Here is a 12,043-nt window from a genome sequence, read left to right on the forward strand (position 1 = left end):
TTAACCCATTTCTTTTTCGTTTTGATGGGTGGCTCAGTACTTGCTTTTGATCTTGATGTCGGCCATTGAGATGAATTTGATTTTGGCTTCATGGGAGCATCTCTTGGATTTGGCTTCTTGGCCAACATTCCCTTCTTGACCTTGGGATTTAGATTCTTGGCTTTGTGGGTTTGATTCTTGGCCTTCTGCGCGTTCCAGTCACCATTGTCTGAACGTGAACTTGAGGGGTTTCTTTTAGGGTATCTCCCTCTTGGTGTTTTCTGCCAGCCATGTGCGTAGTAGGGAAAGTATGTGTGATTTGGACAATTTCTGGCAATGTGTCCAGGTGTTCCACAGTGAAAACATGTCTTTTTCTTCACCGTGGAGTTGTTTCTTCCTGCCCCTGGTGGCGTGTCCTTGCCTCGTTTCTGATTGTTCCCACAAGCACACTTGCAGCAAGTCGGTTGTTTCATTTGATTTGGTGGCCTGTACTTCTCAACAGCATGTTGATTAGAAGCATCTGAGTTTGAAGCAACGGATTCAGAATTCAAGGAGACATTCGTGTGTTCAATAGTTTTCTCCTTGTTCTCATCCTCTACTACTTTACCTACACAAGAAGTAGAATCATTAGTATCGTTCATCTCAACATCCTCAGTTGGCCCTGATTGTTCAATCTTAACTGAAGCTGGAGCAGGGGTTTGGCCATACTGAGCAGGCATTTCTTTCTCATTGGTCTCAAGGGGTGGGTTATAGTTGTGATTAAAGGGAGGTGGCACACTGTGATACCCTAGACCCTTTTTTTATTATCTTTGAATTTTAATTGCTTCTCAATCATCGAGGCAACTACCTCACTTGACACATCATATTTTCTAAAATTAAAATCTGCATTTTCAAATTTGTTTTTCAATATGTCAAGCTCGGCAGTCACAGAAGCAAGTTGACTCTTAATATAGTCATAATTTTCACATTTATTGCTAAATTCCTCTTGAAGTTTTCTAAAATCCTTAGTTTTAGCCTCTAGCTGAGCTTTTAAGGGTTTTTGACCTTTCCTTAGAGTATAGCCTTCATATTTAAGGTCCTCATTTTCCCTTTTTACCAAATCAATTTGTGCACGAAGAAATTTAATCATAGCTTTACAAATTGGAGTACATGAAACTTCATTTATCGGAATGGATGAGGAACTCATTTTTATAAAAAATATGCCCTTTGACTAAAAACTCAAAAGTCAACCCTAAAAGTCAAATTTAAAAGTTCAAACTTAAAAGTCAAACTTCAAAGTTAAACCGAAAAGCAAAATTTGAAAATTTAAAAGTCAAATGAGAAAGTCAAATTTTAAAGTCAAAGGTCAACTTTTAAAAGTCAAAGTCAAAATTTTAAGTAAAAAGTCAAAATTAAAAGTTAAAGTTTAAAAACTAAAATTTTTGGTTGAAGATTGAATTTAAAATTAAAAGAATTTGAAATTTTGGGCTAAAAGTGTGAATTTGCGAAAGTTGGAGCCGAGAGGGACACTTTATGAATTAATTTCGGGAGGATTGAAACAAGATGTTTGCTAGATGAGATGGTAAGGCGCCTTGTACAATAGACAAGGGACCCGAGTTCGATCCCCGACAGCCCCAGGTTCCGTTTCTACTTTTTATGAATGCTGTGAAGACATTCAGATGCGAGGATGAGCTGCGAAGCGAGGATTCCTACTGGTCGAGGTTGCGATGCGAGGACGAAGACCGCAAACGAGCAGGTTGTTCACGTGAGAGGCTGGCCACACATCGACCCGTATACTTAGACCGCACACTAAGGCCGCACACTCCAAGCCGCACACCGAGGCCGCACACACCGAGGCCGCACACACCGAGCCGCACACTGATCCGCACACTCGAGCCGCACACCTTCAACAGGGCTGCACACCTTCAACAGATTCGCGAAAAAAACGACGTTTTTCACCCTTTTTTGCTCCAAAACTCGATCAATAACTCGTTTTTAAGAAAAATGCAAAGAAGAACCCCCCTAATTTTCAAAGATCTATCCAAAAACGCAATTATCTTTTCAAAATAAGATCAAATAAGCTCCAGATCTGACAAAATTGATTGATACAACCTTGCTCTGATACCAATTGTAAGTCCCCAAAATTGCTTGAGTATCAATCAGATCCAATTGATGGTGCGGAATCCCAATCAATTGGATGATGTCATATGAAAATAGAAGAGAAGGAGAAGAAGAAGAATATGAATCTTGTGATGTATTCAAAGATATGAATGATGCTCCTTACAAGAGATTCACACACACACTAGTTCCTCTCTAGTTTCTCTCACTTTTCTTAGCCTTTTCTCTTCTAACCTTACACTCACATGCACTCCTCACCCTATATATATGACCACCAGCGGTACACCCGTGTACGGCCGCACACCAAGCAATTTTGGGGACTTACAATATCTGCTCAAGAGGAAGATGAAACACTATCTGCTCAAGAGGAAGATGATGATGATATTTATGGTGACATAGAGTTTTTGAAGGAAATTGACTTTACAGGGTTTACTGACGACATCCCGACAAATATTGAATTTCATCTTGATGATGAAGAAGTTGGTCATTTTCCTGGAATCTCCACCAGCTGCCTTAATAAAGTCGATGAAGTTGCTTCTTCAGCAACCAAGACTAGGGAAGAAGGAAATGTTCTCAAAATTTTGCTCTATATATCAAAGCCCATGGAGGTTGCATCAAGTCAAGGAGATGTGATATCAGATATTCCTCCCTTTGTGTCATCCATCTCAACATCTACTCCAATTGTTCCTAATTCAACTCAGCCCCAGACCTCCCAGTCTTCTACGGAAACAAGTCAATCATTTGCAAGTCTGGAGGCACCCACTGTGGGCAGTGCACCTCAACTTTTCTCCATAGTCACTGCTACTACTGCTTACTCTCCACCAAAACAATCTGATGAAGGTCCAAGTACTATGTTTGAGACTGGCAGCTAATCATCCATTCCAAAATATTCTCCCACCAGACCTTCATTAGATGAAGCTTCTATAAGGTTGGCAAAACACCTGGCCCAACGCAGTCCATCCTCCTCTCGTGGCAAAGGAATATCATTTGGAGAGGAGCGCACAGGTGATGATAAATCTTCTTCGTCTGATCTTCGTGAAAAAATTGGGATTCTCCGTCAGGAACTCATTGAGAAGACCATTCAGATGGATCAACTCACTTCTTACATTGAAGAGCTCAAAGCAAAGTTTGAAGAGAAGACCAAACAGATTAAAGATCTACAGACGAGTCTTAGTTCTGTAACAGCTAACTACTTCAATCTCAAGAACGTTCTGTATGAAGCATTCGGTGAAAAAGTCAAAGCCCTTTTCCAACAACCGCAAGGAATCAATGATCCTCCCACAGCCCACTCACAGTCTGTTTCTGACGACCTTCCTGTCAATCCACATGCTCCTAGAACAACCACTATTGTCAATAGATTTGAAAAGGAGCCAGAAGGAAGCAGAGCCCGAATAATGATCAAACAGGGCAAAAGAACCGTAACAGCCAACAAGAGCGAAGGTCTTCTATTCATGAAAAACTCAAATGAGAATCGCAAGGCAAAAGACCCTGTTCTGACTGTGACTGATCTAAAGAAAAGAAAATTTTGTGACGAGTTCGGAGATAGATAAGGAATCCGAATGTGGGTCTTTGATCCCGAGACAAATTTATGGGTTGTGAAAAGGAACTCAGGAACTTCTGAGTTTTACAAGAACACTCATGACTTTAACTCGTGGACCAAAGTTGATCTTGCTGAATTATCCAGAGCCCCATTCCATAATCCCTCTGAGGATCCTAGTGCTTGAAACTTCAAAAGATTTCTTGACAAACAGGTCAAGGAAAACTTTCCAATGATGAAGACTTTAAGAGCCTTGTACCGAAAAGACAAAGAAGCTCTAGATCCAGAATTAGGCGAGCCTATGAAGATCATACTTTGGCCTGCGACTAAACAACAGAAGGAAATTCCTATCCCTCAACAATTCCATGAAGGATACCTTAATAAAATGGAATTTTGGGCTTATGATGACGGTACTGCAACTGCTGCTATTAAATTCAAGGATCGAGAACGAGTTCTGAGGTTGATAAGTGCCAAAGATCTTCTTCGATTCAGAGAGAAGGATATCCGAACTCTGGCTCGTCACCAGATTATTTGTAGAAAAGATGTTATGGAGGCTGTTGCCAAAGAGTTTACTGCAATGGTGGGTACAATCATTAACAGAAGGATGTGGATGTGATCCATGGGAAGATCAGATCTAAAGCTGTATGAGAAGCCAATTGAGAAGCCAAATGAATGAAGATCAAGACTATGCTAGCCTAAACCCAAGGGGGAGATTGAAAGTCCATAATACTGTGGTTTGAGGTAGGCATTAATTTTGTATAGTTCTTATTAGGGTGGCAGTGTATGTAAGGCAGTGTAGTGATTTAGACTTGATGTATGTGTGCAGCCTCACTCGTGTGTGCAGCTACACACGTGTGTACGGCTGCACACAGTGTGTGCGGCCGGACACGCGTGTATGGCTACACACTCGTGTGCTGGTGAGGGTACTATTTATAGGGACTGATTTGTGTCAGATTGTACTAGTGGCTGAACAGTGCAGTGAGTGTACTTTCTCAAGGTGTACTTGACATTTATGATATAGATGTGTGCATGCTTGATGTTATCTTTCTTCTACTCCTTCTACACTTCATTTTGATTGCTATTTGCTTCATTGATTACTGAATTGGATCCATATTTGGGGACTAACAATGGTCCATCTATATGCTTAATAATTTCACACATTCACAAACGTACACGTTGGGCTTTGAAAACTAAATTCTTACACGAAAACAATATACTCTGTGCAACTTCATATTCGCGTAAATTTGGTTAGGGATCTTGTGAGACATTTTGTTTCGCACCTATTGAGTGTACAACCTTAACCTGTAGTTATAACCAGGGTCTCCTGGAGGGAGAGCGAGAGTTTGTGTATAGATCTATACGGGGGTGACACCCCACACCTGACCCGTTCACTACAATTAGACTAGGATAGTCTAGGGTGACAAACCTTACCGTAAACCCGTCAGCGTCCCAAGAACGTCATGACAGGCGAAATTGTCATTATTAAGTATGGTTATAACGACTCACTTAGAGGAATTAACACCATTATAAAATTTACGGAATACAACATTTGTCAATAATATAGGAACACACACATCATTTATATTTAGTTTTAGCGTAATGAAATGACAACGTTTTTTTATAAACGGAATACAACATCTTTCGATAATACGAGAACCGCTCTCAAAACATATTGGATTTTCTGGTGTTTACAAAGCAATACAAAACATTTTACTCAAAACGTGCTTATGAACTCACCAACATTATATATGTTGACCTTTTTAAATTAACTTGTATTCTCAGGGAATCATTGAGCAGGTTGGTCAGCAAAAATACCTAGATATTTTGTTGTGTTTTATTAGAACTATATTTGGATATTTTGGCATGTAATATTAAAATAAAAGACTTGATGTAAACAATGACAGTTGTAATATTACATGTGTGGTGATTATGATGTTTGGTTTCAATTATATACACTGTGATGATACTACAAAAATGAAGTCACCCAAGCCCCCGGACGTTTCCGCCGTCTGGTTCGGGGGTGTGACAGACTCCATGGCATAAAAGCGCCAACTTTATGGCCATGGAAGTCCCATGCAACTTGTGGATCACCTTTTTGGACTTTTTAGCCATGTAGCCCAAGCATGCAAGTAAAAATATGAACTTTACGTGACCAAACTATCCCTAGAGTCCAGATTTATGACCCTTTGGCTTATCTTGAAGTTTTGATGGCTTTTGGAGTTGGATCTAATCCATTTTGAGTCAGGGTTAGGGCTCATTTCTTCTAGGATGGGTCTTAATGGGTATAGTTAGAAACTTTACCCTCCTAGATGTGTATTCGACTCAGATTTGAAATATGGGACTTCGATTCGAAGAATAATGGATTAATACATTAAGAAAGCCTAACAAACTTAGGAAATCGACATGTTCATAAAGGAACTCGACGAGTTGGGTCAAAGTATCTCGATTCTGTAAAAGGAAGAACTCGACGAGTTCAAGGATGGACTCGACAGGTTGATTGGAGAAGTCTGGATGTTGTTGATGGGGAGGAACTCGACGAGTTCATGAAAGAACTCGATGAGTTGGATTGCGATTTCAGGGTTTTATGGTTTATGGAACTCGGCGAGTTGATGAGCAAACTCGTCGAGTCGAGTCAACCCAGAATGTTGACTTTGACCAGGGTGTTGACCTTGACTTTGACTTTGACCAGAGTTGACCCTTAAGGGGTCATGAGTGTGGAAGAGTAATTAAAGGAAATGGTTTATGTGTAGGAGTTTGAGTTGGGTTGATTTATTAGCCGATATTTTTGCAGCTACTTCCAGTTGTCGAGGTAAGTTACCTTTCTGTAGGAGTGGGTCTAAAGCACCAATGTCGGCCCACTAGTAGGAGCATAGAGTAGAGATGATTGTCTTTGGGCTAATTGTCTGGTTTGCCACTATCTGATGTATTTATATGTTATACATTATGTTATATGTCATACGGATAGGAGGGGTGGAATAGACCCCATAACCGCTTGAGATAAACCGGAGGGTAGGTCGGCCACCCAGATATCCCTGACAATACGGTTATGATATGTTACTATGTGGTAGTGGTAGGAGTGAAATAAACCCTGTAACCGGTTGAGATAAACTGGAGGGTAGGTCGGGCACCCAGATATGCCTAGCAAGGGGTAGGTCAGGTACCCTGGTATGCCTGACAATGGGTAGGTTGAGTACCCAGGTATGTTCAGCAGGGTAGGTCGGGCACCCCGGTATGCCTGACAATATGTTATTTGTATGATATGTGGTATGATGGGGAAAATCACTAAGCTTTCTGCTTACAGTTTATAGTTTTGGTTTCAGGTACTTCTTCTTCGAAGGGAACGGAGCCTGCTTGACTGCAGCGCATCACACATGATTTTCCACACTACGAGATTCTCGGGATTTCGTACTCTGACATTACTATCTTATGGCATGTTTTGAGTTATGTGACTTATGGGTTTTATGATATGATATAACATTGATAATGTTTTTACAAGTCTATTTTTATAAATTACTTAATTAAAAATGAAATTTCTGGTCTTGGATTTTGGGATGTTATAGAGTGTCACTGAATCACTTGCTAAGCGCAGGGAACACAAATGATCAAGTGGCGGCTGAATCAAATAGAACTAAAGCCAGAACACCGTTCACTAGGAACGTCCCTATATAACACCAATGATATAATAAGCATAAATGTCAAAAAAATAAATGGAATAATGAGAAAATACATACCCGTAACCACATCTAGTACGAGGCGAGCCTCTTCGGCTGACAACTGGAAAGCTCGGCTCCTCACAACTGGTGCATTCGCCTTGCCCTGGAGGCCGTCAACGATCCTCAATGTTGTCAGAGTGGGGGCTGCAACCGCTCCTCCAGTCAAACTAGGGAAATTGAAAATCTTATGGCACTTCTGTTTGCAATGGAAACAAATCAGATTAGATACCTAGATTGTGGGATGATCCCTGCTAAAGTGGTTGGTATTTCCACACTTGTAACAGGCGGACACACCTATCCTACAAACTCCATAGTGCGCCTTACTGCACTTACCATAGCGGCCCCGACCCTTGTTAAGAGAAAAACTTTGAGACACACTTGAACAAGATGGTTAGAACAAGTATATAGCGGAATAGTTAATCTCGAAGGATCTGTTAGCTCAACAATAATATTAATAGTTAGAAGTTAGCGAGTTAGATGCGGAAAGTAAAGTAATGTAAATGATAGCAATTGTTATATCAAGAATACATGTAAGTCGATTTATAACTTGGAATGCATTCAAACCAAAGTAAGTAAGCGAGATCAAACTTAGTGAATAAGTCATAAGGACTTGCTCCGAAGAGAGATTATCATCAGATATGTTTAAGTAAGAAGTGGGGAGTGAAGATTGAAAGAATGATAACTTTTGGAGTTTGTATTCAGATGAAATGCATAAGTTATCAGTGAACAGAAGGAGTGGGTTTTCATTACAGAAGAATACGTCTCTATTTATAGAGACATAGAACTACACTAGATTACAACTCTATAAGCAGGCATGCAAGGCATACAGGATAATAGAGTGTATTACATAGAAGACAAACAAAGTAATCTAGCTAATGACTGCGGTAGCTGACTCCGGGTGCTGATGTGGTTGCGGTAGAGAGATGGTTGCGGTAGATAAGTTCAAGAGGGTCACTTCCATGATTCAACAATTTCCCCCTAAGTGACCTCTTTAACTTTGATTCAACTATCAAGTTTCAGGAAATTGATCAAAATCCACCAGAACTTCCTGACGTTTTCCAGCCATGTGATTCTTCTTGTAATCTCGAACTTGACTTCTGCGGTAGTATGCTTTGATCTTTGAACTGCGGTCCGGCAGATGTCAAGTTGTTTCTTGGACAGGCGGTTCATGGCACTTATGGGAATGAAGTATTTGACATTGTCGATTTTTCTTTTGAAAATGATGCCAAGCTTTGGGAAGTTAGTTGCACCCAGTGATCTGTCAGCAAAGCCTTCGGTTGGCATAGGTGCGGGGTCGAGAAGTGGAAGATCAACTTTCATGGAGATGATGGGATGGATGTCCGCATCAATTTTGGCAAAGTCACACACTGTTTCTCTCAAGAAGTTGTTGACCCGATCAAGTGCAGTCTTCATTCTTGGATGCTTCTCAGCCTTGTTTTGAAATACTTTGGCTATGAGAAACACTTCTTCTGGATTCATGTGGGGAAATTCTACTTGAGTGCGGACATAGTCATGTCCCCTTCGGTTGAGGGTGTACTGGAAGAATTCAGCTTTCATGAATTTCCACGGCTTGTAGTTCACAACTGCGGATGGTCTATCATTGGACCAGATGTGCTCTATGGGAGAGGAATGTTTAGTAAAGAACTGACCGAGTCTTTCAAAATCCATAGGCAGTGTCTTTGCATCCGGAAGGGTTTGGTCAAACTTCTCAAATACTATAAAGTATTTGGCATTGGGTGAAATGGGAACATCCCAGTAGCCATCCGAAGGAGCTTCTGCATAAGTGAGATGGGGAATATAGTCTTCATCTAGTAGCCTTCGGTGAGGGTTGACCCAAGAGTTGATAAGGGTTTCATCTATGAGAGTGTCAAAACCACTTAGCCTCCAGATTTCTTCTGCAAGTTTCGCTGGCCTCTAGTCTCTTTTCTTTTGGGCTGTGGTAGGGAGTCAATTGGGCTTGGTGAGGACATGTTCTCCTCAAGATTTTTGAACTGAGGAGGAGTTTCAGGCTTTTTGGGAGATGATTGCGGTGAGGGAATTTTATTAGTGATGATGGGGGGACTCTGATGAAGAGCATCATCAGAGTGATGGACTTCTTCTTCTGCTTCACTTCCCCCTCTTGAGGAATGCAGCGCATGTGATTCCTCAAGCCATTGCCGAAGTCCATCTACTTTGGCGAACACTTCTTGAAATTGAGCTTTTAGAAGGTCTGCCAGTTGAGAATTGGTTGGAGTGGAGGAGCTGAAAAGCAACTTATGGATTTCTTTTGTAAGCTGGAGAATCTCAGGGCCATGGAAGTTAGAGGAAAGAGATTTATGCAGTCCGTTGATCGTCGTTTGAAGAACATATATAGTGGACTCATAAGCATTATGAGTCTCATCTATAACTTTCTGAGACTGAGATGCTTGATCCGCGATGGCAACCTGTAGATCTGACTTGATTGCGGTCACCTCCGAGATGAGGCGTTCAGCTGTAGCCAAGAATTCTTTGTGGTTAGCTTTGCGGTTGTTGTCAAGGGACCGGATCCCCATCTCTACTTTTAGAGAGATGCGACCAGCAGCCATGCGCTCCCTTGTCTCCAATCTTTCAATTCTTTCAATTAATGACTGCGGTCCTGGAGTGTCTTCCGGTTGCGGTTGAGTTGGCTTAACCGCAGCCAAGATCTGATCGACTTTGGCTTGAAGGCTCATGAACTCCTTCCGGGTGACAACATTCTTCTTCTTTTTCTTCTTCTCTTTAGGCTTGGAAGTCGAATGTTGAGAACCGCTGGACTCCTCTTCTTCTTCAAACATCATCAGGTCATCGTCTGAAGGGTTTGGCTTGTTGACTTCTTGGATGTCATCATCATCAAGACCGAAGGTAGGAGCTGAGCTAAGTTCGATTGCAGGGCCTTCATCTTGTGATGGGTTGACTATAGGAGTGGGAGATGGAATGGAAGTTGGAGTAGGAGGAACTTTGGAGGTACCCGCAGCTGCGCCTGAAGCTTGAGCTTTCAACATTGTCTCTGCCATTTGATCCATCTAGTTCTGAACTTTTTGAATTGTTGCTACAGTATGGGCATTACTGATTGCATTTGCCCAATACTTAGCAACAGACTGGATTTCCTGTTCTTTTTGCTGCTACTACTTGATTTGTTGCTCCTTCCGGGCTTGGAAGGCCCTTCTGAAAGCTTCATATTTTTTGATCTCAGGATCAGTTGTTTGTTTATAACGACTCCAAGAGTCGCTAGAGTTGCTACCGTTAATTCCTTGATTTCGCACCGTGCCTAAACCACCTGTAAAAGATGAAAGCAGAGTAGGATTTCCTAGGCTTCCTTGGTCTCCTTGACCCGTGGTCAAGTCTAGCCTCGGCCTAGTTCTGGCATAAGCGAAAGAAGTGCCCTATGGATGAGAAGGTGTTTGTAGTGTTTGGGTGACAGAATTAAGGATGGATTGCAACTCCTCTGGAGAAAATAAATGCAGTCGGGAAGCCCTGGAGACTTTAGGGTGAGAACCTGTATCATCCCTTGGTGGTGATACCGGAGGGGTGTCTCCATGATGTGATGAAACATGCTCACTTGATGAGCTTGAGTGGTATTCGATGGTGGTATTGAATGGATCTGCGGCAATCCCAAGGACTAACCGAGCCTGTGGAGAGGCTGAGGTATCAGTCTGGTGACGCATTTGGCTAGAGGTAGTGGTGGTTTTTCTTTTCTTGAGGACCGATATCGGTTGCTTGTCCTCTTAAGAATCACTGCTTGATATAGTGGTTGGTTTGGTTTTGCATTTCTTGGTGGGTGCGGTTGGTTTGGGAGCATCCTTCTTAGGTGTTTTTTGTTTCTTCTTGGATACTAACTGCTTTCTTCTTTGAGAAAGGTTGGATAAAGTAGTGGCAGAGGGGACTGCGGTACCCTCAGGGTTAACGGCTGCGGATGGAAGAGGCGGGGTAGAAGAGTTTGGGGCAATACCCTCCGTAGCCTCAATGTGGTCTGAGACATTAGAAGTCTCAAGACCAAGAGTAGCAAGAATCTTAGTGGGGAGTCTGCGGATTGGTCCAAATACAGTTTGATTGGAGGAAGGATTGTACCTTTTAAGATCTTTAGTGACAAAGAAGTTGATGTCACTGCCCATGCCGATGCCAGCATCCGCATGCAAGTCTGAGATATAGAGCGACCAGAACCGTGCAAATGTGAGCTTGGTTGGGTTCTCCTTCGGGTGCTCCTTGGGAATATACTGAATGAAATCATCCCAAAGGATTTGCCCATAGTTGACGTCGTGTCCAGTGAAGACGCTCCAAACCAACTCCAAGAGCTTGAGTCTCATGTTTTCGATGCCTCTGGTTCTGCCAGATAGGCAGCGGATCACAAAGTGGCATACAAGCTGCCATACTGCAGGCAGTTGGTTCTTTTTGAATTCACCAATCCCTCGGATTGGTTTCTAATACCCCATCTGGTAGAGTGTGGATGTGATGTCAGCCATTGATGGTGAAAAGAACTTCATGAATGGATGAACAAGAAGGTTAATGGCAGTTAAAAACTTTTCTTTGGTCAAGATGACCAAAGAATTGTTGATGAGGTTGAGATGCACTTCTTGGGGGTTTTCCAGTGGGCGATATGCAGAAAGTGCACATTTGAATAGAGTGGAGACTGGAACAACATCTGTAAATGCATTGAATGGACCAAACAGAATGTGGTTCTTCAGGTATTTGATCATAAGCTTGGTTGGGGCATTGTAGGAGG

The sequence above is a fragment of the Lactuca serriola genome, chromosome 2, assembly GCF_051521515.1.
Source record: "Lactuca serriola cultivar US96UC23 chromosome 2, Lser_US96UC23_V15, whole genome shotgun sequence".
Lineage (NCBI taxonomy): Eukaryota > Viridiplantae > Streptophyta > Magnoliopsida > Asterales > Asteraceae > Lactuca > Lactuca serriola.